Source organism: Plecotus auritus (assembly GCF_963455305.1).
Source record: "Plecotus auritus genome assembly, chromosome: 8".
Classification (NCBI taxonomy): Eukaryota; Metazoa; Chordata; class Mammalia; order Chiroptera; family Vespertilionidae; genus Plecotus; species Plecotus auritus.
Window position 1 is genome coordinate 86,294,958 of NC_137782.1, and position 22,810 is coordinate 86,317,767.

General features: G+C 49.1%; 1 protein-coding gene and 1 pseudogene across 4 annotated transcripts in view; both read right to left on the minus strand.

The window, feature by feature from the left end:
- The window catches only part of ACSS1 (acyl-CoA synthetase short chain family member 1), a 58,677-nt gene that overhangs the window by 21,022 nt on the left and 14,845 nt on the right, over positions 1-22,810 (minus strand). The gene's annotated exons all lie outside the window — the stretch shown is intronic.
- On the minus strand, positions 837-4,521 carry LOC308255838 (FMR1-interacting protein NUFIP2-like; annotated as a pseudogene). The gene is made up of 3 exons: positions 4,397-4,521; positions 3,050-3,644; positions 837-1,141 (listed from the first exon to the last, which is right to left on the minus strand). The product of its transcript is annotated as an FMR1-interacting protein NUFIP2-like (transcript).

Genomic DNA, 22,810 nt, shown 5'->3' on the forward strand with positions numbered 1-22,810 from the left:
AGGTTTATAGTTGTCGGTATGGAAAATATTTCAATAAATGATAATACAAGAATATACATACACATACACAAGCACATGCATACAGGGTGAGACAAAAGTAGGTTTATAGTTGTCGGTATGGAAAATATTTCAATAAATGATAATACAAGAATAAACTCTGTTTCCCAAACTCATCTATATGACTGGGTTCCAAGGATTAGGCTCCACTCTCACTAGTGGTCCCATATTTTAGAATGCTACCCAGACTTGAGGACTAGTCCACTTTTCCAGCTCGGAAGCCTTGGGAAACACATGATGCTCAGTTCCTGAGGGGATTATTTCAGCACCCCGTGAAACCAAAGTGGAGGACATTCCCCTTGAAATCTCATCTCTATCACTTATGATCTGATGACTTCCCAATAACAGTCTCAGGGCCAGCACTGGGCTCATGTATAAGTGATAAACCCCACTGATTCTGGAAGATATCCCTCAGGTCATGCTGGTCTGTCTGAGAGGGTAGATCAGGGGTGGGCAAACTTTTTGACTCGAGGGCCACAATGGGTTCTTAAACTGGACCGGAGGGCCGGAACAAAAGCATGGATGGAGTGTTTGTGTGAACTAATATAAATTCAAAGTAAAGGAGCGGAGGGGAGAGCAAAAGAACCGGATAGAACAGCCGGATCCGGCCCGCGGGCCGTAGTTTGCCCAAGGCTGGGGTAGATCCACGTGTGCTATGCTCAACGGCACAGTTTGCATATTTGAAGGGTAGATAAAAAGGCTAGACTTAATTTATTCAACAGCTGCTGAAATTAGACTCGTGTCTTGAAGAACTGAATCAGTCCCAGAAGAGATGGGTGTTAGCATATTACCAACAGTAGGTAGCAGTGGCTGAAGCCCTGTAGAATACACACTTCATCAGTCCCTGCTAAAACAGAGCTATTAGAAAAATTGGCCAAAGTAACAGATTTCAGCGCTGACACAGAGACCTGGGATAACCGACTTGAAGATAGGGTCTGAGTTTTCCTAGTAGATGATGAAGAGGATGAAGATAAAGGTGGTGACACAGAAGAGTTCTGTACAGTTTTGTTGATGTTTTCCTTAATTTTTCTTGCATAACTTATTTTAGGTACTATTTTAGCACTGCTGTTGTCCACCAGAAAAACTGGGGAGGTTTAAATAGGGCCCAAGAGGCCTCTTTGGAGGCAACTGCAGAAGCATGCTTTCCTCTGAGCCAATCATCAAACGTTTTCTGCTCACACCAGGTTTAATATCAGTTTTTCTGCAACATATCATCCACAGCAGGTTTTCCTCGACTTGTTCCTCCAGGCCCAGTTTCATATTGCAAGATGGGCTTCAAACCATCTATTCGATTTCCCTCTTGGTCACTATAGTCAGGATTGAGAGCTTCAAGTCCCTGTTTTAAGGTTGAGACACTGGTCTCTTGTTGCATTATTTTGTCTTATACTAATATATATATATAATTTTAGAAGCCCGGTGCATGAAATTCGTGCACAGGGTAGGGGGTGTCCCTCAGCCCAGCCTGCATCCTCTCGAATCTGGGACCCTCGAGGGATGTCCGACTGCCCATTTAAGCCCGATCCCAGTGGGATGGGGCCTAAACGGGCAGTCGGACATCCCTCTCACAATCCAGGACTGCTGGCTCCCAACTGCTCGCCTGCCTGCCTTCCTGATTGCCCCTAACCGCTTCTGCCTGCCAGCCTGATCACCCCCTAACCACTCCCCTGCCAGCCTGATTGATACCTAACTGCTCCCCTGCCAGCCTGTTTGCCCCTACCTGCCCTCCCCTGCAGTCCTGGTCACCCCTAACTGCCCTCCCCTGCAGGCCTGGTCCCCCCCAACTGCTCTTCCCTGCAGACCTGGGTCCCCCCCAACTTCCCTCCCCTGCAGGCCTGGTCACCCCTAACTGCCCTCCACTGCAGGCCTGGTCCCCCACAACTGCTCTCCCCTGCAGGCCTGGGTCCCTCCCAACTGCCTTTCCCTGCAGGCCTGGTCGCCCCCAACTTCCCTCCTCTGCTGGCTTGGTCACCCCTAACTGCCCTCCCCTGCAGCCTTGATTGCCCCCAACTGCCCTCCCTTGCAGGTCTGGTCCCTCCCAACTGCGCTCCCCTGCTGGCCTGATCGCCCACAACTGCCCTCCCTTGCTGGCCATCTTGTGGTGCCATCTTGTGTCCACATGGGGGCAGGATCTTTGACCACATGGGGGTAGCCATCTTGTGTGTTGGAGTGATGGTCAATCTGCATATTACTCTTTTATTAGATAGGACAGAGGCCTGGTGCACAGGTAGGGGCCAGCTGGTTTGCCCTGAAGGGTGTCCTGGATCAGGGTGGGGGTTCCCTTGGGACGTGGGGCGGCCTGGGCAAGGGGCCTGTGGTGGTTTGCAGGCCGGCCACGCCCCCTGGCAACCCAAGCGGAGGCCCTGGTATCTGGGGTTTATTTATCTTCTACAATTGAAACTTTGTAGCCTGGAGCAGAGCCAAGCCTCCTGCTCGCTCCGTGGTGGCAGCCATTTCTGTTGGGATTTATGTATCTTCTATAATTGAAACTTTGTAGCCTTAAGCGGAGGCCTGGGCCAGCCAAGGCTGCAGAAGCTTGGCTTCCTCCATCACCGCAGGCAACCCTAGCCTCCTGCTCTTTCCAGCTCCGTGGCTGCTGCCATTTCTGTTTGGGTTTATGTATCTTCTATCATTGAAACTTTGTAGCCTTGAGTGGAGGCCTAGGCCAGTAAGGGCAGGCGGAAAGCTTGGCTTCCTCCATTGCCGGGGAAACCCAAGCCTCCTTCCTGCTCTCTGTGGCCGTAGCCATCTTGGTTGGGTTTATTTGCATATTCGCTCCTGATTGGCTGGTGGGCATGGCTGGTGGGTGTCATTGAGTGATGGTTAATTTGCATATTGCTCTTTTATTAAATAGGATACAAGCCTAATATGCAAAGTGTCCCCTCGGGGGATCGACCGCTTGCTTGCTATGATGTGCGCTGACCACCAGGGTGCGGCGCAGAATGAAGGAAGGCCCCTATCGGCCCTGATCGCCGGCCAGGCCTAGGGACCCTACCTGTACAGAATTTCATGCACTGGGCCTCTACTAAATTAAGTTTTTCACAATCCTTGGCACTATTGCGCCTAGCTTTCCTTTTGTTAGGAATGGTATATCCACTCTCAGATCCACTACCACCATTATCTGCTCCTTTGCCTACATAACCATTAGTAATACAGCCGGAATTATTTGTTACAACACCATTTGGAATTACTACAAGATCACTCTTATCTACAGAGTGGTTCTCTTCAGATTTCTTTTCATAAGTCTTTCCATTCTTTTTGTCTATACTGTTTTTCTGAATAAAATTCCTGGTTTTAATTCCTGCTTTCCAAAAGGTGCTGGTTTTTACCATCTGCTTCAGATTAGTGTCTACATAGGGTTGGTAGCTTCATCAGAACCCAGCTTCTTTAAAGATATTTCTCTTTCTCCAGCATTACCATTTGGTTCACCACAGCCTGTATTCCTCTTTGGTGTTCTCGGTGCTGCTACAGGGTGTGTTTCTGCTCATGTTTCAGCTGCTTCGGCTGGGCGTTGGGGCAGCTAGGCTCCATGCTGCAGGTACTAGTGAGGCTGCTGGTGAAGGTGGTGGTGATGGCGGTTGTGGCTGTGGCTGTAGAAATAATAATGGTGGTGGTGGTACAGCCACTGCTGCTACTGTTGGGCAGATGGTAGTGGCTGTGATGGTGTTGAGGTTGTGACTGGGACTCCTAGCTGAGGCTGTGGGCTGCTGTACCATCAGGATCTGAGCTTGCCTTTCTTGTTTTCTCTTATTCTCCAACATATTCCCTAGTAAGAGCTGACTGAACAAGTCAGGAAAGGGTGGAAATTCCAGGAGGAACTAAGCCTGCAGGAAAGAACCAGATAAAAGGCCCAAGACCACAGCTAAGAAACTGGTCTGCACTGGAAGGATCCAAGATGGCACTGGCAACCCCTTCCCGAGTGACCTTTTGACAAGCTCCCCTTCATTAGCATGCTAAAAATCATGCCCAGCGTGGAGACTTAACAGGAATGAGACGTGACGTGTGGCCAGGCATGTTCCCAGCCTGTTTAGAAGCTGTTCCTACTCCCCTGCAATTCCTAGCTCTCTCCACCCTTTTCTCAGAAATCCTCACCCCCGAACCCACCTACCTGTCACCAAACCTGTAAGACTCTCCTAATTTCTTCAAGTCAGAGAGAAGGTGTCTTTAGAGCATAAGCTTGCCCTTCTCTGTGCCTCGATCGAAGAATAAAGCCTCTGCTCTGCTTTACTGAATACAGTCTGATTCTTCTGTTGTGAGCAACATTGGGCAGAAGGACCCTACTGTGGGGTCTCTGACTGACAAGGGTTTGGTGACACTCTCTTTGGTTGGGGCAGGACCTCACCCTTGTCCTCTGTGGTGCTCTGAGAGGCCCCGAGCAGGGCAGCAGTGGCCTCTGCGGCTAGCAGTGGGCCAGAGGTCAGACTCTCCTCCAAGTTCTTTCTGCAAGGCCCCGACAAACATTGTCATAGTTCCCCTTTGTTCAAAGGGCCATCGAGGAAAGGGCTACAGAAAAGGGTAAAACTCAGTAAGAGGCTGCGCAGGGAACTACAGCAGAAGGAAAATGAAAGGTCCCCACCACAGGCAGGGACCTCCAGCGGCTTTTGCTTCTTCCCATAGCCATCATACAGGAGACCAGATGAGAACCAGATCCCAAGCGCCCTCCCCGCCACCACCACCAGCAACTCCTGCCCAGGCGGCTCCAGCACGCTTCTTCTGTGAGATTTCATCTTTTCTCCTTAAAGCTTGCAGAAGGAGGACAAAGGTTAGCACCCTACCCACCACTTGCCAAATGTTATGATGTAAGAAAGAGTCCCCCAATGTCTCCCAACACTGAAGTTCCCCAGAATCCAGGGGCCAGAGACACGCCGACTACATCCAGGGGAGGAGGCAGGGATGGCCTGCGATAGTGCTGAAGCGGCAACTATGGCCAATGACGTGGAGTGTAACCTCAGGTTCAGGGCAGGGGCTGTGGCCATAGCTCTGGGCAGTGCTCGAGGGAGATGGAGCCGGAGTGTGAGTGACAGATCAATGGTGATGAGATCCAGTCATCCTGCAGACCAAAGGCAGCAGTTTGTAGTCAAGAAACAAATGTGAACTGTTCCAACAGAGAAGCCTGTGTTAGTTTCTATAGCAACTGCACAAGCACAGGAGCTTATCTTTCTCAACTGAGACGCAGCAGGCGCCATCCACCTTGTGTAACTGTCACAAGTATTAATGAGAAGGATCACCCACCTGGGACCCTGCCAAACGTTCAGTAGGTATTATCTTTCCCATCAGATATCTTTGTTTGAAGTCATTTTCTAAAATGACTAAAATCAGCTAACTCACTTTAGTGAACTGCTAAGATGTTAATAATTCCTTTCTAGGAATCATGGGGCATCATGAGTGGGGCATCAGACAAGGAAATGAGAAGGAATGTTTCCTCCAAGAGTAAGTCTGACTGGGGAGATGAAGGTACATGCACGAGAGTGTGACGCGCATTATCATCTCAGTGTGGTGACACACTGCTGAGGCAGCAGGGAGAGCCTACTGGAAAGCTGGCTGTAGGGAGGAGGAGCAAGGCAGCAAAAAGGAAACGAAGGAGTGAATGTTCCCTAGAGGGGCACATGCCGCCTGGCTGTCACAGCTGGGCAGTTGAACCATAGTCCTGGGGGAGGGTCTGGAGACCACCCTGAGACAACCCTTGTGTCCCCTGGAAGGTCAAGGGGACTCAACATGTGCCCAGGGGCTGGAGCTGGAGCTGGGCCTGGGAGAGAGGCACAATCCTACTGCATCCAGAGGAGAAATTTCTGATCAAAAATTTGATCCAGGTATATCTCTAAGCTCATTCCCCTTCCTATCCACTCTGCCAAAGCCATAAACCTCAAGGTCAAAGAAATCCTTGAAGGTCAGAAGGTGCAGCCTCCCCAGGGTTTAGAAATCTCATTGTAACATTCTTTTTTTTGTTTTGTTTTGTTAATCCTGAGAATATTTTTTCCATTGATCTTCAGAGAGAGTGGAAGCGGGGAGGGGGGAGAGAAAAAAACATCAATGTGAGAAAGACACATCCATTGGTTGCTTCCCACACGTAACCTGACCAGGGCTGGGGATATAGAACCTGCAACACAAGAACATGCCCTTGACCGGGGAATTGAACCCACGACCCTTCAGTGCAAAGGTGGATGCTCCAACCACTGAACCACACTAGCCACGGCTCACTGTCACATTCTTGATCACAGCTGTCCAGCCTCTGCTTCAACAACACTGCTGGGAGTCTAAACCTCACAGGGCTGCCTCTTTGTCACTTCAGTAGAGAAGCAGTCTTCCTAAAATTGGACCAAAATTTGTAGCTGTTCAAATCCCACCCCTTGGTCCTGGCTCAGCCCTTTAGCTGCCCTGAATAAATCTAATTTGTCATTCAATGATAGCCCTTTAAATTCCTGAATACTCTCCACTATCCCATGAAGCCTTTCATCTCCCAGGCTCTCTCGTCCAGCCCTCCATGACCCCATTTTCACTCTCTAGATACCTCCAGGTTATCAAATGTACCCCACATTCCATGGTATATGCCCATGGTACTCAGAATATAGGTACCCAGACCCCTGACCTCAACTCTAACTTAACCATGTAAATTAAGAGCATATTAATATTTTAACATCTGACACAGGTAGCTCAAATTCAGTGGGTTCACTAACCCACCCCATCCCCCAATACATGGGAACAGCTACTCTTTAATTAGTGCTTTCCTGCATTGGTCAGAGAATTCTTTTAAAGCAGACCTTCCAGATTGTCCATTTGTCCCTATTTAATTTTATTTCAATTTCTACTCATCTTTCCAGCTAACCCATTATTTTTTTTGAACTTGGATTTCCCATTTTTAACTTTTGCTTTTCAATAGCAATCACCTTCAGACTTAACCCACTGGAAAATATGGTGAGCGAACCTAAGTCTTCAAACCATTAAAAAAATAAATGTTATTAAAATGCTCTTGTTATTCCAAGTACTCAAAGATTGTTCAAAAGCATGTTTTTGGATATTCATGCCTTCTCAAAGACTTCCACAAACTGAAATGCTACTGCTTCTGTATCAGAAGGATAACACAGCCTCAGTGACCAGAGCTTTGGGCTGCTGCTGCAGGAAGCACTGGCTGCCTCCTTGCCTGTGGTCTCTTTCCAAGGACGGTCATGCACAACTTTCTGATAAATGATCGCACTAAAATGATTTAAAATTATATTTTCAAGTGCAAAGAGAAATATGACACTCATTATTCAGGTACTGAGCAAGATATCTAAACTTGTCTGCCATGTAGACTCCTTGGGGCCAAGGATTCAACCTGGGCATATGCAAATAATGTCACCAAATACACAAATGTGGCCTTGTGTGCATGGTGCTTAACACCAGTAAAATGCTGACTGGCCTTGGGGGGGTGGGGAGAATAAGGCCTTATATAGCTAACTCGTAAGCATCAGCTGGGAATCCTATCCTAAAGACATAATTTGACTATAAGTATTTGTAACCAGTATGATACCTGCCCCAGCTCAGGTGGTATAAAGGCATCTCGGGTCCAGCTCAGTCCAAAGCAAGACACACTGAAGTGGAGTTCAGAAGAAAGAGAAAGAAATACACCGGCATCCATTTATCCGTTTTTAAATAAAGCTTTTTTTTTTTCATGGTTACTATTTGGAAGTATCTTTCCTTCCTTAGCTCTTTCCTGATGACAGCACAGGGAAGTAAGATAAGCCATGTGTGTGATCTTGTATTTAAGGGGAATGCATGATTTGCTCACTCCCTAAAATTACTCTGGCTCTTAGTGGTCATTAAATAAACACCAGTTATCTGATTTACCTCTGATGTACCCACTGAGTACAATCTACTCAGGCAGAGACTGGGGATTTATTGCCTCCTTCCCAGTGTCTAGAACTGAGCTTAGCTCATTCAGGATACTCTATAGGTATTTGTTGAAGTAATGGGAACAGCAGGTAAGCCTGAAACGACAAGAGCCTGGCAGGCCCAGGGTCACTTGAGCTTGTGCTCTAACCATGACCACTGTCCACCTGCAGATGCCTTCCACCTTCCAAAACCGAGAACTGGCGGGCGAGGTTTGCCATCACCTCAGTGTCACACTGGCAGGTAAATGTCCTGCCCCTTTCAGACAGCAAATAGAAAGGACCACCACCACTAATAAACCAACTCACAGCTACTTTTCTCTTCATTTTCTTCTGCCAATAAGAGAATTAAACCCAGGTAATTGTGTTGATATGTGAGTAGGAGGCCTGTGACAGACACAAAACACTTCATGGACAGTTATTTCTTTTCTCTAAACCGAGTGCTTACAGGGGCAGGGTTAACTCCGTGGTCTAGATGCAAACAATTGAAAGAACGCTCATCTTTCCCTGGTACACTTCTCTAGAATTTGCTATTCTCTTCAGCTAACCATTTCTGAAAGACAACGGTGGTGAGAGAAGAAAGGACTGGCTTGGGGAAGCAGAACACAGAGGAAGGACCTAATTCACACAGGGAGAACATGGAAGGCCAGGCAGGGCATGGAGATGGCTCATGAATCGCCTCTCAGAACTCCCTGACTGCTGGCAGACTCCTCTGATCCAGACATTACTGTGGCCACTAAATCTGATGTAATGGTGATGGAATCTGCTCACTCTGCTGTTTACTCCACTGAGAGAATAGAAGAGGCTCAGGGAATTCAGCTGAATGGGCTCATTAACCAAGTACCAAATTCCTCACACATCATTTTTTCACTTCATGACAATGGCATTTAGTAAACAAAAGTTGCAGTGAAATATAAAGCAGTAGCCACACTTAAATACGAAAACTCCCAAAGCTGCTATTTTCCAAGGAAGGCCCCAGACGTACTTAGGCTTCACAGGACTCAAGATCTAAACTGCCACTGGTGATGCCGGGTCAGCCAGTGAATTGGGGGTCACTAGAACAACCTGTTTTCTAAATTTCTTACAAAAAAATAAATGTATTTTCCTTGAGGCTTTGCTATGCTCTGTAGAAAGTACTGGACTCAGAGTTTATCTCTCAGGCCAAACAACATCTGACCAGAGATGGGGTCCCCACTCCAGCTCCCCATATCCCTAGGGGAGCTGCCTTATCTACCGAATGGCCTCATGATAAGGCCCACTTCCAGAGTGATGTGAGGACTGCTATGGTCTGAATTATTGTGTTCCCCCAAATTTACATGTGGAAACCTTAACCGCCAAAGACGATGGTACCAGGAGGAGGGGCCTTTGGGAGGCGATTAGGCATGTAAGTGGAGCCCTCAGGAGTGGGATTAGTGCCCCCATAAAAGAGATCCCCCAGAGCTCCCCTGCCCCTTCCACCGTGCAAGGACACAGTGAGAAGGTGCTGGCTGTGATTCAGGAGGAGAACCTCAGAATGTCACCATGCTGGCGCCTGAATGTGGACTTCCAGACTCCTCTGCTGTGAGAAATAAGTTTCTCCTACTTACAGGACCCCAGTCTGTGGTGTTTTGTTATAGCAGCTGTAACTGACTGAAGACAAGGATCAAATATGAGGTCCCAGGCACAATTATTGCAGAGAGTGGCAGAAAAAGAAGCGTAGTGAAAATCGGTGCCTCCTTCATAGAAGGTAGGCACCTCCAGTGCCACTCCTTAGGACGGAGGATGAAAATGCCTGTTTGGTTTTGTGTACGTTGCAAGTACTGTATCTGTGTTATTCACTGACTCAGAGTGAATGAGCCTTGTAAGCATGTGAACGCCATGCACGAAGCCCTCACCTACATGGCCCACCTGCTGTGTCCCTGTGGCAGGGGCTATTGGGAAGTCCTCACCTTGGGAAGGGGGTGGATCTAAAAAGGGTACATCATCCACAGTCAGGACTGTTACCAGCCTGCAGGTTCCCAGCACTCACTCAGCCTGTGGCCTGTGATTCCGAGAGGCTGGAGGGAAGACAGGCAGACCCATCCCTCTATGCACTGTGCACCCCAGTCATCCATCACCCACTGCATCACCCCACAGTCTCCATCAGCAACCCCACCTCCTCCAGCCACACCTGCCACCCACTAAGCACAAGAAACCTCCTCTCCAGACCTCCTCAGCATCGAGGGGGCTGGCTCCTTCCCTAGCCCCCATGTGTTACTATCCACAACACCCTCCTCCTATCTGCCTACCACCCATCATAATTCCTGCTCATGGAATGACAACAGTAACTATTAAGTGCATGTCCTGTGCCCAGTGCTGCTCTGAATCCTTTGCACGTCCATTTAACCCTCACACCAGCCTCATTTTCCAGATGAGACACACAGGCTTTCTCACAGCTCTTCAACTGAAAGGGTTAGGCCTGGCTCCAAGGATCCTGTCTCAACAAGTTCCTCTATAACCCTCACCTTTCTATGGCAAAGGTGCCTGGACTTCAGGATTTTTGTCATTTACCACCCCTGTTATATATGTAACATTGTGTGTGGGGGGGGGGGGGCATTTTTAAAATATATTTTTTATTGTTGATAGTATTACAGATATCTCCAATCCCCCTCCCCTTAATATCCTCCTCCCAGTCCCTACCTTCCACCCCCAGGTCTTCCCTACCCTATTGTCCGTGTCCATGGGCTATGCATATAAGTATATAAGTTCTTTGGTTTATCTCTTGAAGGGTATTTTTATGAAAATTTATGTTTTAATATGTTTTTATTGATTTCAGAGAGGGAGAGAAAGAAAGAAACATCAATGATGAGAGGGAATCATAGATCGGCTGCCTCCGGCACGCCCCCTACCCAGGATCAAGCCCGCAACCCGGGCACATGCCCTGACCGGGAATCGAACCGTGACCTCCTGGTTCATAGGTCAATGCTCAACCACTAGCCACGCTGGCCGGGCTATGTAAATTTATTTTAAGAATAAACTAAAGGCTCTGAACCTAAGGCTGACCCATTCAAAACGGAAATCAGCAAGTGTTAAAAGTCTGCTAACTGCCATTACATCCAGCCTTGTAATCAGGAGGAAGGAGAACTGGGTTGGGGGTAGCCTTTTCCATCATAACTCAGTGTTCTGTTCCACACTCAGGACCACCTGTCCTAGGGTTGTCTCCCTGGGCGTGTCCAGGTCAAATGCCACATCGCATGTCTTTCTCTCCTACTCTGACACAGCCTAGCACAGGGGTGGGCAAACTTTTTGACTCGAGGGCCACAATGGGTTCTTAAACTGGACCGGAGGGCCGGAACAAAAGCATGGATGGAGTGTTTGTGTGAACTAATATAAATTCAAAGTAAACATCATTACATAAAAGGGTTACGGTCTTTTTTTTTTTAATTTCAATAGTTTTATTCATTTCAAACATTTTAACAAGAAGAATGTAAACACTAATTATTATAATTTGAAACTTCAAAAAATGGAGGAATCATAGCACAATAACATACCTTATATTGAAGATGGCAAAGGCAAAATAAAATTGCCTAACAAAGGAAAGGTACAAAAGCCTTTCAAATTAAACTTAAATATAATAAAATAATTTAAAACTAAAACAAATAGAAAAGAACAAAATGTGTAAACAGTAAATTAAACATTTCCTTTAGTGCAACTTCCAAATTATGCCCGGGACGTAGATGTAGATGGCAATGTAGACTGGGTTGAAAGGTTTTTGGTCTTTAAAACATCAGCTTCAGTGGGAACAGTGTTGTTGGTCTCCCTTTTAGCTAATGCTCTGATACTGTGCTCTCCAGGGGCGTGTCTCCCTATATAAATCCGCGGAGGGGAGAGCAAGAGAACCCTCCGCTCTTTCGGCTCCATGGGCCGGATAGAACAGCCGAACGGGCCGGATCCGGCCTGCGGGCCATAATTTGCCCACGGCTGGCCTAGCATGTCACTGGCCTCTGGACAAGCCTTGTGGAATGGAAGTAACCATAAGACTTCAGAAAAGCTCTGTCCTCCTCCCTAATTAATGCCTAATTTCCGGCTGGGCCCATGTCCCCTCTGACCCCAGCAACTGGCCTTCAACCAGAGTCTTGTCCCCTGAAAAGACGTCCTTTCCTTTCTAGAGCAAAGCCCACTCGTATCACTTGAAGGAGGAGCCAGGTTCCCATGCTCCAGGGGCACCTGCAGGCTAGCAGCCTGGACAAGAGACACTGGTGGACCTTGGCCTGGAACTCAGCCCCGAAAACAGCTGGTGTCCTGGCAGGACATTCACCCCCTGCCCGGCAGGCTTGTTTACCTTCCAGGAAAGCCACAGAAGTGATGGTCTTTCCCGGGCAGAAAATGAGAGAGGATGTTGGTTTTAACTTTATAAATACATGCACTTTTCCCTGTGGTTGAAGGAAAATATGTCACAGAATGTTGTTCGGGTCCCTCTCCAGGTTTACATGCCCACGTGTGATCTGGTGGGTCTCTACTGCTCCACACAAGTCCACTGGGCCACACCAGCAACGACAAAACAGAGCAAGTGGGCTTGATACCGCTGTAATCAACTAGATTAGTAACAGGAAAGGAGCAAAGGGAAGGCCAGACATAGGCAAGTTCCCTGCAAAACACTGGGGGAAGGAGACTGGACAAAAGGAAGAGACGAATGCCCAGTCAAGTTGCGGGGACTAAAGAAGGCGTTTGCTGTCAATCACACTGGGGGATGTGAAGATTCAGGATATATAACGCCCTCAACAAAGGAGTTTGCTCTCTTGTGCTCTTGGCTCTCTTGGAAGTCATGTGACTCTGGGCTTGTGGGCTCCTTTGCTCCTATTCCCCTGCATTCGCCCACACACAATGGACTAATGGACAGCAGCTAACCTGATGCTGAACTGGACCTGGCTCCCACATGCAAAGGACACTCTGGACAATGGCTTGGCTTCTAGCTTTGTTGAAACCCCAGCTACACTTCTTCTATGACTGACCTAAGGGATATGGGTCTTTGGAAATGCAGGGATTTAATTCCACACAAATAAAAATCACTCGTTCTCCCATGTGAGTCCCAGAAAATTCTTTTCTCAGAATATCGTAAGAAGTGCTAGCCCCCCCCACTTCCCACCCCCACCCCTGCCAACACACAGTGGGGAAGAGGATCCCCCACTTCCTCTGATACCAGGTTCACACGAAAAGTTTCAGACCAGACACAGATGGGGGTGGCTCTATTTCTCAGGCTTTAAGGGGACTCCACAGAGCCTTCGAAGTGAACCCCCAAAGGAAAGTAAGTAGGGCCAGTTTGCTCTGGCAGACACAGCCACGTGGGTGGGGATCCAGAGGGCACACTCAGTGTGACTGCCTCTGGCCCAGGTTGTTTTCCTGGCCTTTGGGTCGCAGCCTGGAGAAACACAACACTGCTAACAAGAATGACTCATGTAGTCCACTGTTGTGCCAGCAAATGTTTAATAACCAATATTCTCAGGGAAGAAAGCCCTGATTTATAGCATTTCCCAGTTATCGTCGTGTAAATAGTCCCACCACGTTCCATTTCCAGCTACCAGCATGACTTCCTGAATGACTGAGCCAGGACTTGGGAAGAGGAGCCCCTATAACACCAGATCCAATCCTGTGGGCCTTCAGCACCCCCAACACAGCCTGTGACTCCCCACTGAGGCTGGCCCCGTAGGCCATTACAACCAATGTCTTCCTTCACAAAAAACAATCATTGCTAATTATTTAATTCACTTTATTTAATAATTACTCATTTAATAATAAATACATAATTGCTAATAAAAACGACAGTTGTTTGGGCTTCCAGTCAAAATGGCGAAGTAGGTAAATCTATACTTGTCTCCTCCCACGACCACATCAAAATTACAACTAAACTACAGAACAACTATCAATGAGAACTGCCGGAAGTCTAGCTGAACAGAAGCCCTATAACTAAAAACACACAGAAGCAGCCACATAGAGACTGGTAGGAGGGGCAGAGATGTGGAATGGGCAGTTAAAAATAAATCAGGGATATCTCAGCTGTGGAGGTCCCCTCTGAGCAGTGGTCGGCAAACTCATTAGTCAACAGAGCCAAATATCAACAGTACAATGATTGAAATTTCTTTTGAGAGCCAAACTTTTTAAACTTAAACGTCTTCTAACGCCACTTCATCAAAATAGACTCGCCCAGGCCGTGGTATTTTGTGGAAGAGCCACACTCAAGGGGCCAAAGAGCCGCATGTGGCTCACGAGCCGCAGTTTGCCCACCACGGCCCCTGAGGATAAAAGCATCCCAGCCCCACCCCAGGCTCCCCAGCCCAGGGTTTCAGTGCTGAAAAGAGAAGTCTCCACAGCTTCTGGCTGTAAAACCAGCAGAGACTGTGGTTGAGTGAGACAGAGGGCTTTCTTTTTTTTTAATCCTCAACCGAGGATATTTTTTTCCATTGATTTTTTTTTTTTTTTTTTTTTGAGTGTGTGTGTGGAGGGGAGGGAGAAGGGGGAAAGAGAGGGAAATATCGATGTGAGAGAGACACATCGATTGTTTGCATCCTTGCACACGACCCAACTAGGGCCAGGGATTGAGCCTGCATCTGAGGTACGTGCCCTTGACCAGGAATCGAACCCACAACCCTTCAGTCCGTGGGCCGATGCTCTAACTACTGAGCAAAACCAACTAGGGCGATACAGAGAACATTTTGATGGCTGCTGGAAAGGAAAGGGTAGAGAGAGAGGTAAAAAGGTGAAGGGATTGAGAAGTACAAATTGGTAGTTACAAAATAGTCATCGGGATGTAAAGTACAGCATAGAGAATATAGTCAATATGTAATGACTATCTATGTATGACGTCAGATGGATACCAGATTTACCAAAGTGATCACTCATAAGTTATATATATATGTCTAATCACTATGTTGTATAACTGAAATTAATATAATATTGTATGTCAACTGTAACTCAAAGATAAAAAAAAAATTAGTTAAAAAAATAAAAGAAAACTCGCCTTGCTGGTGTGACTCAGTAGTTGAGCATTGACCTATGAACAGGAAGTCAAGGTTGGATTCCTGGTCAAGAACATGCCTGGTTGTGGGCTCGATCCCTAGTAGGGGCTGTGCAGCAGGCAGCCAATTGATGATTCTCTCTCATCATTGATGTTTTTCTCTCTCTCTCTCTTTCTCTCTAACTCCCTTCCTCTCTGAAATCAATAAAAATATATTAAAAAAGAAAACTGTTCACTTGGAAGCAATGAGAGGAACATAATGCATGCCTCTTTTATTCCACTCCCAGTCACCACCTTTTTTTAAAATTTACTTTTGATTATAGTTGACATACAATATCCTATTAGTTTTAGATGTATAAAACCGTGATTAGACATTTATATAACAAGTCACCTTCTTTTCCAGGCCACAGACCCCTGTCTCTGGGCTTAAGGCACTGAAATTGGGCTTCCACAGGCTCCACTCCCATCTTCCAGGTCAGGGAGTGTACTCTTACGTACAGGCTGTGACCTGGGCCACTGTAGCTGGCTGTGCAGCTCGGTCAGCCCGGTTCCAGGGCACTAGCTCCCCGTACTCCAGAGTGCTCCCAGGCCTTGCACCACCCTTTTGCAGTTCCACAAAAGTGCCCTCATTTGCACCAGCTGCTAACATGACCAAGACTTCCTCATGTGAAACATTAGACAGGAAAACTATCCATAATTTAGTTGTAAGGGTTAGAAAAATAATGGGTGTTGTAATGTGAGGAAAAAAAACAATCCTTTTGGAAAATAGCCAATGCACCTACAACAAGTATAAATCGTGACTGGCCCACCCTGGTGGAAGCCTTAGTTACAGGTAAAGCCTGGAGCGTAGTAGTTAGAACAGAACTTGAACAGCTGTGGTGCACAAAGGAGGGGTTCAGAGATTCTTGTCACTTGCACTGGGAGGAGGGATGACCAGGCCCCAGCCAAGCAGCCTGGGACCGGAGCAGGTACAGGCCCAGTCCACACTGTAAAATCAACCACCCAGGCATCAGTTGGAATTGGGTCCACAAACCCACCCTGCCTGCAACTGCCATGGCATTCTCTCCACATCCAGGCCAGCCTCCCAGGGGTGCATCCGCCACCTCAGATGCCTCACATCTAGGTGTGCAGGTGCCTCGGGTTGCCCCAGGGAGCTGCATGCAGGAGCAGTTGCATGGTGGGCTGCTGTCTTGCTGCCACCCAGTGTGATCAGGAGATGCTGGGCTTTGCCTGGAGAGGTTCCACTGGCTGCAAGAGGCAACTGAGCCAGCAATAATTGTGGTTTCCTGACCCTTAGACCAAAGCCATAACAATGTGTTTGAAAGCTTGGCAGTGTCTGTGGGTCTCGTGAGTCCATTCTGATTGCCCCAGAGGGAAGGGCTGGAGTCTGCCAGAGGCTGCTCCTTGGTGGGTTTGTAAGCACCTGGTATAAATTCTGTTTCTGCTTAAAAGAGTGGCAATTGACTTCCCTTTTCTGCAACTAAATCCTGACAAATACTTTCTCGCCATGTGACCAGAGATGCATTTGCACATGCGAATCCCCAGGCCCCACCAGGAGATCCTGGCTCAGGGCCCAAGCAGGGTCTGGGTGTTGTGTTGTTAGAAACTTCCCAGAAGACTCAGGCACACCTGGACTGGATCACACTGCTTTAGATCCTGCCAAACAGACACATCACTCAAGCTCTGGCTTGATGTTTGGAGACCACAGGGAACTTCTGAAAATGTTTGCATCAGCAAGACCCTTACACTCTTTTCTAAATTCCATGCCCACACTGCATAAACTCGATCAAGGCTTCCCCCCAAGCCACCTTCCAAGAAGAATCAGCAGCGAGAAAGGGGCTGTGGCAGCCCAGACAGGGAGCATGCGGATCCTCTCATGTGACAGTGGTCCAGAAACCTCGCTCCAAATTTCTAAGGGGAAGTTTAACTGGGTTTGTTGACAGAAAATTGTCAAGCCTCTCACCCACCCCTGCTGTTACCACAGCAGATGGGATCCAAGATAGCCATAGGGAGGGCCAGGAGAAAGAATGGCGAGGAGCGAGAGAGGGACAGCACCTGTCCTGAGGAGCATGCAGCACCCACCCACTGTCCCTTCCTCGGGTGCCCGCAGTGATGCCCCCTTGCCTCCAAAGTACCCTGAAGTGCAATGCCACTTGAGCATGTGTGCTTTCTACTCCTCCCTGTCCCACTGTAGCACCAGGACTCCACAGCCCAGCCTCCTCCATACACTATGCCTTGTCCCTCCTCCCAGCTACCTGGAGCCCCTGGTACTGGTGATGAGTCCCCTCCTGCTGAGCTGGTATTAACACTTCATGTGTGTCTGCTTCTCCTGGAGGGGCGGGGAGGGAGAAGGGGAGGACAACATCTAGAACACATCGCCCTGATCAGTGAAAGGGCATTTTATCTGCACATAGCAGGTTCGGGCTCTGTACACAGGCCTTGGAGCCTGTCACCAAGTTAGTGCTCCTTGGGAGACTCGGGTTCCTCAGCACAGCCAACGAGCCAGGCAAGGCTGAGTTCAAACCCTACTTCTGACCCTTCTAGCTAGATGAGCTTGAGATTTCCTGAAGCTCATTGGGTGTCAGGTCCTGGGCTTTAAAACTAAGGGCCACCATGAATATGAACTGAGATCATCAGTGTGAGCTCCTACACAGTTGACCAGGGGCTGCCCCAGGCCAATGGGTCAGCCATGACTACAGGAGGACTAAGGGCTGGGCTGCCCTATTCCCAGCCTGGCTGTGAGATTTTTACTGCAGCCTTCCCCAGATTTGTTCCTGGTGGCCCTGGTCCCGGGCAGGTCCTGATGGGGACCAGGAACAGGGCATGGTGGTGTGACCCACAGTGAGGCCCACAGCACAGCTAACCCCACTGTCTTGAGCCTCCAGAAGCAGAGGGGACACACGAACAGGAACAACAGAGCACTGTCCTGGAAGCCTTAGCTCCCAGTGCCAGCTGCAGCACAGCCTGTGCCCTTCCCCACCCACCCTGGAGCACAGGCAATCTTCCCCCCACCCCCTCCCCGCAAAGGCTGGCACCAGCCCCCACCCGCACCCCCAGAGTCTGCATTCTCCCCTCACCAGGCTGTGCACCTTCACGTCCCACAGCCCAACCAACCCCCAACACCACCGGATGGAAGAAGGGGGTTCACAGAAGCAAGCATCCAGTTCCAAAGGATGTGTGCTCCCCCCAAGTGAGCCTCTCCCACTGCTCAGAAAGTCCCTCGAGGAGGTTTCCCAGGACATGCAGACAGACTCTTGGTGTGGGTCATTCTAAATATGAAACTCCAGGGGCCTTAGCTTGCCCAAAGGAGGGACAAAGAAAAATAAGTGGTTATGTTCAGAAAGGTTCAAAACACTTCCACTTCAACACCAGGAGCCAAAGTCTTAAGGAAAGTCTTTAAAACCAGCAGGATCCAAGGAACACCGGGTTTCTACGGGTTTCTTCCTCTCGTGCTAGAAGCTGGGACACCACATGGACGGAAGCCACTGGCCTCTCTGCCCTACCCAGGGGAGCCCATTGAACACATCAACTTTGACCTGTGTGACAAGTGACCAATCACCACACCCATCAACCTCATTATGCCAGTTTATGATCCTCCCCTCAATTGCCCCAATATTTTAATAAAGGATCTGCTTACTGAAGTAATTATTTGGGGGTGAGAAGAAGAGCAAGGTGCAAGGGTCAGGCACAGGAGAAGGTGGAGGGGAAGCCTGTTAGCGGACCTGATTGTTCTCCTGCTCCAGCAGCCATAGGGCCACCCTGTCCCCTCCCCATTGTCAAATCTGAAACCCTCTGCTGACCTCCCTTCAACTGGCATCAACCTACAGCTAAAATGGATCCTCATCCTCCCAGATACTGTTCTGGGCTTTGATCCCCCATGTCCTGCTAACACTCAGCCACCTAATGGAGGAGAAGTGTGTTTCCATTTTCCAGATGAGAAAACTGGGGGTCAAAAAGCTGGAGTGATTTGCTTAAGGCAGTGGTCGGCAAACTGCGGCTTGCAAGCCACATGTGGCTCACAAGCCGCGGTTTACCGCTCTGTTGACTAATGAGTTTGCCGACCACTGTCATATACTACCCTTTACCTCTTTGCACACAATATGCCACAATTGCCTAATCCTCACAGCTTCCAACTACACAGTAACATTTAGTCTAGTCCAATGGTCGGCAAACTAATTATTCAAACTCATTAGCCGCATGTGGCTCGTGAGCCACAGTTTGCCGACCACTGGCTTAAGGTCTCACACACACAGCCAGGGGACAGAGTGCGCGAAACACAGGCCTCCCATCTCCACCCACGCTGGCTGCCTCATCCAACAGTGTGCTTGCGTATCACTACCCACTCTGCCTCCACCATCACGCCTCGCTTTCCTCTGCCTCCCAAAACCCAACCCTCCACAGGACTTCCCCAGAGCCTTCTCAATCATGGTGAGACTTCCTGCTTCCTTGCCCTGGCGCCCACAAGGACCGGCCACTTCTGTGACCTTAATAAGTGGCCAAGTTTGAAGACACCCAGGAAGGTCACAAACCAGCCTCTGGGGGAGGTGCCTCTAGGCTGTAAGCCCGTCCGCTCCCTCTGCCCATGTGTGCTGGTCTAGCTGCCTCGGACAGAGGGGCGCTCCACAGGGCCAGGCCCCATCTTTATTCCTGGGCCCTCCCCACCTTAGGCACTGGGCTGCATCAAGTCTCGATGGTGCCCAATGCCTGGCCCAGCACAGCCAGGGAGAAAGCCATCCCCGGGCACCTGAGCTCTGAGGCAGGCAGGGTGGAGGGCCCGATGCCCCCCAGCTCCTCACTGTGGAGAGGCCCTCCCCAATAAAAGGCCCCAATGGAACAACCACAGAAATCTTCCTCTCCAAGGGCTTGACTCGCAGTGAAAACTACACTCAGCTCTACGGCAGGGGGCGGGGTGGGGGGGGGGGAACGGACGTCTGTGGGGGAGGGACACACACACACACCAGAGGACGCCGGCTGCCCTGCCTGGAGCAGCATAGATGCCCAGCTCTGCTACTCTGTGTTTTACAACACTGGGCATGACACCATGCACTGCCCCACACCCACTAGCATTGGAACGGGACTGGTCTCTAATCCCTGTGTGACAGATGAGGATGCTGTGGTCCACAGTGTTAAAACCTGTTACAGCTTAATTACAAGGGTCACATCTGGACTCGGGTTCAAGTTCAGAGCCCTCTTTAAAGAATCTCAGGCTGCCCTCGCTGGTTTGGCTCAGTGGATAGAGCATTGGCCTGCAGATTGAAGGGTCCCAGGTTCGATTCTGGTCACATGCCTGGGTTTCAGGCTTGATCCCCAGTGTGAGGCATGCAGGAGGCAGCCAATCAGTGGTCTCTCTCATCATTGATGTTTCTCTCTCTCTCTCCCTCTCCCTGCCTCTCTGAAATCAATAAAAATATGTTAAAAAATAAAAATAAAGAACCTCAGGCAAAAGATGAGCTGCTTAAAAGCTTTGGTAAATACTCTCAGCGTGGCACCCACAGACTGCTCTCTCCTGTTTCTGGGCACCCACGCACATCATGGGTCTGAATCTACCTGAGACCCCAACACCACTGCCCTGAAGAAAACGGATCTGTGTTTCTCCACATCCCCATCCCCCAGGGCCTCTGAAATCTGCCAACCAGAACTACAGGTGAAGGGCAATCGTGTAAAATAGGCACAGGCTGGAGAGCTCCTGTGGCCAGCCTCGGGCAGTGCAAGAGGGGTTTGCAGTCCTGCTGGTCCATAGGCGAGAACAGTGTCCTCGGGCCATTTCTGAACAACATCTGAAACGGGCCTGGGTGGCCCTCTGGCCCTTGCTCCAGCCTCAGGTCACAGGCTGCCCTCTTTCCTGGGAGAGGGAGAGATGTGTGCGGACTATCCCAGGCTGATCCCTGCCAAGCAAAGCCTTCCTGCCCCTTCACTTCAGAAGTGACACGAGCACTATACTTCTCCAGGAGGGAGCGCGAAAAACCACAGCCAGAGAGGCTCTCCTACCAGAGGCAGATGGCAGCTCAGGCCTACTGCACTGCTGAGAAGCACCCCCTCCTGCAGCCTCGGCCCATCGGCAGGGTATGCCTCGGAACTGGTGCCAGCCGGTGTCCCAGAAAGCAGGGCCTGTTGGGCAGGAGGGGTGGGGGCAGGATTAGGACACGGGGACTCCTGGCAGGTCGGTTCCCAAAGCTGACCTGCCAGGCCTCTCCCACCCGAGGGAGATAATGTTACAAATACAACCAGTCTTCAGAATAGTAGACAGTTGAAGGCAACAGCTAAGTAATCACTAACAGAGCAGGAGGCTGTGCCTGAAACCTGGAGAATGTTTCCAGGACAGATCATTTGACACGAAGAGCAGCTTATAAAAACTTATAAGAGGTGCTTATAAAAACACCTGGAGTCCTGGCCGATGTGTCTCAGTGGTTGAGTGTCAGCCCAGGCACCAAGGGTCATGGTTCTATTCCCAGTCAAGGGCATGTACCTGGGTTGCAGGTTCAATCCCCAGCCCCAGTCTGGGTGTGTGAAGGAGGCAACCAATCGATGTCTCTCTCACATCTATCTCTCTCTCTCTCTCTCTCTCTCTCTCTCTCTCTCTCTCTCTCCCCTTCTACTCTCTCTAAAAAAAAAAAAAAAAAAATGGGAAAAATATCCTTGGGTGAGGATTAACAATAACAACAAAAACAAAAATATACTTGGAGAATGGAGAATGAGCATGTTTAAAATGTATATGTGCAAGTACATGTAGTGTGTGTACACTCACATACCTGTGGGCATGCACATGTATGTCTGCCTATACATATGGAAAACAGTGGTAATTCTTGTGAGTGGGATAAAGGTGTTGCCAATAGTTATTGGGGCAGAAGCTGTTGGTTTGTTAACAAACTCTACAATGATTCTTCAGAAATGTGCCTCGTCCAAAAAATTCAGCAGACCCAGGAGTGAGAGGCTTTGGGCACCTGAGGAATGAGACATTCGCCCAGGCTTGAGACCGGCTAGGTGGGCATGGTCCCCAAGAAACTGCACTGCCACCAGCAACCCCCAGGTGTTTCCTTAAGGGCCCAGGCTATGAATCTAGAGAAGAACTTGATCTTTGGGCTTGTGGCCATCCTGGGTCATCTGGGTGCCACCACGGGGAACACCGAACAGGAGAGCACTTTATTTTAGTGGCAGTTTTTACGCTGGCAGGACAGCCAGCACCAGGGTCTAGGTGGCTTTACTCTGAGGGGACAGAAAGAAAACCTTGTGTCAAAAATGACCAGGAAAACAATAACCCAAGTCTCTCAAAAACTAGCTGCACTTTTAGACAACCTGTACGTACACTTTTTACTCAAACAGTAAATAGTAATAGCCATCTGGTGCTAAGATAGCTAAAGTACATAAAGCTGTTCTGGGCTAAATCTCCATATTTTTGGAGAGAATAGTTGGCCTGCACTTATAAGTTTGCCGCTTGCCCAAGGTTACTTTGGTGAAGTGGAACTAAAGTTATCCTCAGCTTTAACACGCTGGCTGCAGTCCTGAAAATTCCCCGAGGTTTACAATTAACCACACATCTCCAAAGGCCAGGCTGAGTCCAGCTCTCAGACTGTCGAACGCTGCTGACACCCACTCGGTGTGTGCACAGGCGATGCCCAGCAAGATGTGACCCATCGCCCACCTGCCCCCTGCCCCAGGATCCAGGCATGCCTGAGGCAGCGATGGAAGGAATTCAGTCTGTGGCTGAACCACTTTATCTCCAGCATCCAGATGGTAGGCTCCTCCACCCCCACCCATAGAGCCTTGCTCTTTTTACTAACGAATCACACATCACTCAAGATGGGCCAATAATGGTAAAGAACAGTGAAGCCATTCTGTCTATTGGAGCAGCACTCTCTAATCTCTAGTGTGTTCAGGTGTCCTGGGACCTGCCTCAGTTGTCCGATGGGGCCTGAGGTTTATC